This window comes from Capsicum annuum, unplaced genomic scaffold (genome assembly GCF_002878395.1).
Source record: "Capsicum annuum cultivar UCD-10X-F1 unplaced genomic scaffold, UCD10Xv1.1 ctg3683, whole genome shotgun sequence".
NCBI classification, from domain to species: Eukaryota; Viridiplantae; Streptophyta; class Magnoliopsida; order Solanales; family Solanaceae; genus Capsicum; species Capsicum annuum.
In genome coordinates, this window is record NW_025843843.1 from 1 (window position 1) to 6261 (window position 6261).

Consider the following 6261-nt stretch of genomic DNA (forward strand, 5'->3'; position numbering starts at 1 on the left):
TTTTTTAAATATCCTTTCTTAAAAAATGGTTTTCTTAATTTTTTAAAAATTAGGTGGCGACTCTTTTTCTGCTCTGCTTTATTTTCCAAAAATAATTTGTCAACGTTATGATGTTTTGATCGAGTTCAAAATGCATCGTAGCAGTATTTAATAGAAAATAAAATAAATATAAAATTATAAATTATTTATTAATTTTTTAAATTAAATAAGTACTTAGATATCTATTTTTAATATGGTGGCAAGTAAAAATAATGGAGGGAATATATATTTCTAAGGTGGATCTCGAAAAGATGTGGACACGAAATACTCGTTTTCTAGAATATTGATGCACATAATCTTATAAAAGTCAAAATAATGATCTTGGTACATCAATCATGCATCGAATATGCGATATCCAACTAATTTTAATTTGTACTCTTTCTTCAATTTGAGATCCGATTGTTTCATTTAAATAGAATTAATTAGGGTATCACAAGCTGATTTAAAAACTGAAGGCATAAGATAAAGGTATTTTACTTAGCATAGGGCGAATCTATGTTTTGAGCGTAGTGAATATTACTTACGAGAAGTCAAAAAATAGCTTTTTTTCAAAACCACTTTTGAAAAATATATTTAAAAATACTTTTTAAAAGCTATGTCAAGCAACAATTACTAATTACTGTTCGAATTTATCGTTCAAATTGATTAGACAAATATAAATCGTTTCTCACAATTTTTATTTTTTAAAAAATCACTTCTAAAAACAATATTTTTCAAAATAAATTAATCAAAGAAGGTTAATAGTCTTCTTTGTGATTTTGCCCTTCTACAATCTCCACACAAAAAGGAGATTCGGCCTAACGCTTTCACGATTCATATCCTTTAGCCTGCGCATTCGTCACAGCATTCATTCTTTTATACTTCACTTGGGGCTAAAGTACGTGAAGCCATTTTTGCCCAAGATTTCAAGTCAAAATGCAAAATGGATAGATACCTCGAGACTTTGGGTATCAAGGCATTTTCCTTAATGGAAGGCTACTTCATAATGCAATTCGGTATCTCCATATAGCTGTAAAATAACGTTTTTCGAGAAAGTGCGGAGTAAAGTAGTAAATACTTTGAGTCTTCGGAGTGAAATAAGTAGGAGCGTAGCCCTTGAATTCAAAATTCCTCGCACGCTTGGTTGCAAAGGACTATAGTCAGAGAGAGGGTGTAGACTTCAATAAAGTATTGTCTCCTGTTGTGAAAGACAGCTCTATTCGCGTCTTGCTTGCCATGGTTGCACCCTTTCGATCGGTGCGATAGGAAGAGGTTGTCAGAAACTCTTTCTCTGCTTTGAATAGAAAAAATCCTTCTACCCGAACCAGGAAAAAGAATATAAATCAAAGTAGCAGCAATCAAGATAGCAGGCAAAGTCCTATCTCCGAATTCCACTTGCTAGCTCTTTGAACGAAGACGTTCTTGGGCCGCAGGAAGAGCATATCTCTCTGTCTATTGGTTCACCTTTTGATCTTCGTATATCTCAACCACCTTGATTCGTTTTACTTAAAAAATAGCATTTTCATCTCACCCTGTCCCCTAACATGTGATGGAATTTTTAAAATAAGAAATAGAGCAGTTGGGTTATCTTTTTGACTTTAAATTAAGTGATTTCGATTTCGCTAGTGGGATATACACTGATTGAATTTTTAAAGATTTTGTTTAATTTAATTAAACGTGGTGTTGTCTAAACGATGTTTGCGGATAGCATATGCTTTTTGGTAACCAATATATTAATCACTAAAAGAATCATCAAGCACAACACTACTATCTATCTCAAGTAAAACAAACACTTCAGGCCTACAAGGATAGCATATGCTGCTATGACTAAATTATTCTATAGTAATTCTTTCATTTAACTTTAATCACACAAAGTTAAATGATTGAAAGTTTTTACTTGAGTTCATGTATGGTCTTAAGTAAACTATATTTTACGGGAAAGTAAATAAGTTATTGAATTTATAAGAATAATCTGAAAAATATGTGGTCTTAAATATTTGATCACGCTTGGTTCATAGATAATTAAGTTTAATAATTTTTTATCTTGAAATTTTTTGAGTCAAATGTTTAAGATCATTCATTTTCAAAGTGATTGAATATAATTTCCAACTTAACAAAATTGAATGTTCTCATAGCTCAAATAAAAATAGTATCGTGTTTAAAGACAAGGCCAGTTTCACCATGAAGCAATTGAAACCAAAGCTTTAGTTCCTTAATTTTGGGGGGGCTTAATTTTTAGTAATTATAGGTTTATAGTTTAAAATATCATTAGAAAATACTGAGAACTTTAAAAAAAAAAAATTGTCTCATTTTAATGTTGTTTTAGCTCAAAAAAATTATCACTTTGAGATTCAAGATTAAATTTACAATTATTTCCAACTTCAGCTTTAACATTAAAGATTTTTTTTAAAATGATGCTCAATATTTTTAAAAAATATTAATAAATAGGAGTAACTTATTAGTAAACTATACCTTGCATTTATTATTTTACTTAATGAATGTGAAAAGAATTAAAATAAATATTAAAGTGGGACGGTGGGAGTAGAAAGGTAAGAGATATTATTTTAATAAGATATATTTTTTTTTATTTTTCAAATGCATATATTGTCTATAGAGTTCCTATAACAATCATTAGCCAAAATAATTTTTTAAAATTAAAATTGATAAATCTTACTTAAAATCAATAATGTCTCAAAGAGAAATTGAATAAATTAGGTATATTATCAAATGAATAGGAATTATTTCGAGAAGTCTGTTATAAAACAATTCTATTCATAATTTTGTATCTCAAGAATATATATATATTTATATATATATATATAGAGAGAGAGAGATAGATAGATAGAGATAGATATATATATAGATATCATTGAAAAAATAAATAAAAGCCTGTTTAAAGAGATCGGAAGTTCATAAATCCACAATAGTGAAAAAAATAATAATCTTTAAAAATGTTTTTTTTTATATATTTTTTAAAAAAAAAAAAAAAGTAAGAATGTATTTCGTTTGTCTTTTTATTGAAGTGTTTGATTAAATTTTTATGAAAAAAATATATAAGGATGTAAATTTTTTTGTTCTTTTGTTGAAGTGGTTGATTAAGCTTTTATGAAAAAGAATATATTAGAAAGTGAATATTTTTTTTTTGTTGTTGTTGAAGTGTTTAATTAAGCTTTTATGAAAAGATATAAGAATGTGTGTGTTTTTGTCTTTTGTTAAAAATGATCAAGCTTTTACAAAAAACAAATATAACAATGGTGCTCAAGAGCATATAGTACAATAATAGCTCCCTGATAACCAACCCCCTCCCCCGTTTCAATGATACTTATTCATTATATTAAAAATAGATGAATAAAAATATTTATTTAAATTAAAAAATTAATTAATAATTTATTTTTTTCTATCATTTTATTCTTATAGCTACTAAATGTTATTATCCATCACTCAAGATATAAAATTTTTTATAGTTAACATGAAATATAGTAAACTTACCTATATTATTTACTATTTCTTAATATATTGTTAAATTAACAGTGAATAATCTATATATAATATAAAGGAAGATTGTAGAGGAGGTGATATGATACCTCTCTATGATCTTTATTTCTAATTATCTTTTTTCTCCTTTTTTGACTTTTTTTTTTCATTCTTTCACTAATCAATTTACTTATTAATTAAAAAAAATACTCTTTCATATTTATTATATCTAATAATATCTTATGAGTTATAAATAAACTTTCATCTATTTGTATTCTCCACTTAAATGTCATGTCTTCTCAACTTCATTCTATTTAATTCTTATGGATTAATCCATCTATAAATAACAATCATCTATGGAGTTGTTGGATACTCATTTGTATTTTCTCTTTTCTATTGTTTAATGGTATTTTTTATCCTTTCTTCCCTTTAAATCTTTTTCATGTGACAATACGACAATCATCATTTTGATGAAAATCATAGAAATATTTTTTAAAAAAATTTCTTGTGTAATAATAGTCAATCACAAGTTCATCATGATGAAGAAGGAAGTTTGACGGTAGTGTAAAATCCATCAAAGAGAGAACTAATTTAATTTGATACATCAAGATAAAGAAGAAGTTTAATGGTCTTGGAAGATCCATCAAGATAGATTATCAAATTAATTAGTTTGGCAAAGTATAGAAGTTTAAATATATATATATATATATATATATATATGTTCTTTCTTTCTCATTTTAGTATTTTTAATCAACTATTCATTAAATGCAAGAAATATAACTTTCAAGAACAAGACTTTATTATAAAGTTTTATACTATGTCCTGGGCAACGGAAAATATCTTCAACTTATTGCTTTGTTGATAACATAGAACTTATTGACTCATAATTTTGTGGCCAATGATTCATCATTTTTGGCTCTTTCCTTTATCTTTCTAATCTTTTTTTGTCCGATTTTCTCTAATTCGGATGTTATATCACTCAATTTTCATACTTAAACTAAACGGCTTAATTTAGTATTTTTTTTCTTGAAGTATCAATCATTAAAAAATATATATATGACATCTCACAATCTAACATGAAAATATGTCAATCTAATAAAAAATTATTATTTGATCATTTTTTAAATATAAAGACTTAATTATCGCGCGAAGCGTGTATCTGTTCATTAGTTATTATTAAACGAAAAAAGTATTAAATGCCCACACACAAAGTGAGAATTTGAAAAAACAATAAAAGTGCAAGAAAATACTCATTCATTAGTTTTTACTTGTCATTGTTTTGCTTCTTGAGGTGCATAAACTTTGATCAAGGTTTCCTGTATTGATGGGGGTTACATCAAGGTTCGACACTTAGTTTGTTTCTTTTTGCCTTGGTGATGGATGCTTTGACGCAGCACATTCAGGACGAGGTGCCGTATTGTTTGCTTTTTGCAGATGATGTTGTCTTGATTAATGAGTCTCGTAGTGGGCTTAATGCTAAATTGGAGGTTTGGAGACAAACTCCTAAGTCTAAAGAGTTTAGGTTGAGTAGGTCCAAGACGAAATATTTAGAGTATAAGTTCAACGAGGTGTCTTATGAGTCCGATGTGGTTGTTAAGCTTGATTCTCATCCTATCAATAAGAGAGATGGTTTCAAGTATCTAGGGTCGATGATTCAGGAGGATGGAGAGATTGACAAGGACGTCAATCATCGGATCGAGTAGGGTAAATGAAATGGAGGCTCGCATTCGGTATCTTGTGTGACAAAAAGGTACCTCCCAAGCTTAAAGGCAAGTTCAACATAGTGGTGGTTAGACCGACTTTGTTGTATGGGGCTGAGTGTTGGCCGGTTAAGAAAGCCCACATCCAGAAGATGAATGTGACGGAGATGAGAATGCTTCGATGGATGTGTGGGTGTACTAGGAAAGATAGGATTAGAAATGAGGTTATTCGCGATAGGGTGGGAGTGGCTTCAGTGAAAGCCAAGATGAGGGAAGCCAGACTGAGATGATTTGGGCATGTGATGAGGAAAATCACGGATGCCCTAGTACAGAGGTGTGAGAGGTTGGCTAGGGACGGTTTGAAGCGAGGTAAAAGTAGACCGAAGAAGTATTGGAGGGGGGTGATTAGACACGACATGGAGCAGTTTCAGCTTACCGAGGACATGGCCTGGATAGGAAAGTGTGGAGGAGGCGAATTAGGGTAGAAGGTTAGTAGGAGTTTAGGTTGTTGTATGCTTTGGTGTAGTAGTTGGAGTATCTTGCTTTTTGGTTTTATTGAATTTGTTCATGTCTATTGTATCTTGTTCCATTACTACTCCTTATCTTATCTTAGATTGCTTTATTTTGAGCTGGGGGTCTATCAAAAACAACATCTCCATCTCACTTTTGAGATAATGGTATAGACTGCGTACACTTACCCTCTCCAAATCCCATCCGATGGAAATATACTGAGTACGTTGTTGTTGTTGGATTAGTTTAAGAAGGAGTGCAACTTATAACATTTTTCATACAGTTTTCAATTATCCACATTTTAGATTTTAAATATTAAATTATATATCTTAAATTTTTTAATTAAAATTAATGCAGGTTAAACTCCAGAAATAATGATAAATAAAAACTAATGGAGCGAGTACGTTTTCCACCCAGATCGCAGATCTAAAAGATTTGGTCAAAGCATTTTAGGACACGAGAAAAAGGGTGTATCTGGTATGTGGGGGAAAAATCATATTGTCAAATTTTTGGAAAATTGTTTTTTCTAGAAAAATAAGAGTTTCAGTTATTAAAAAAA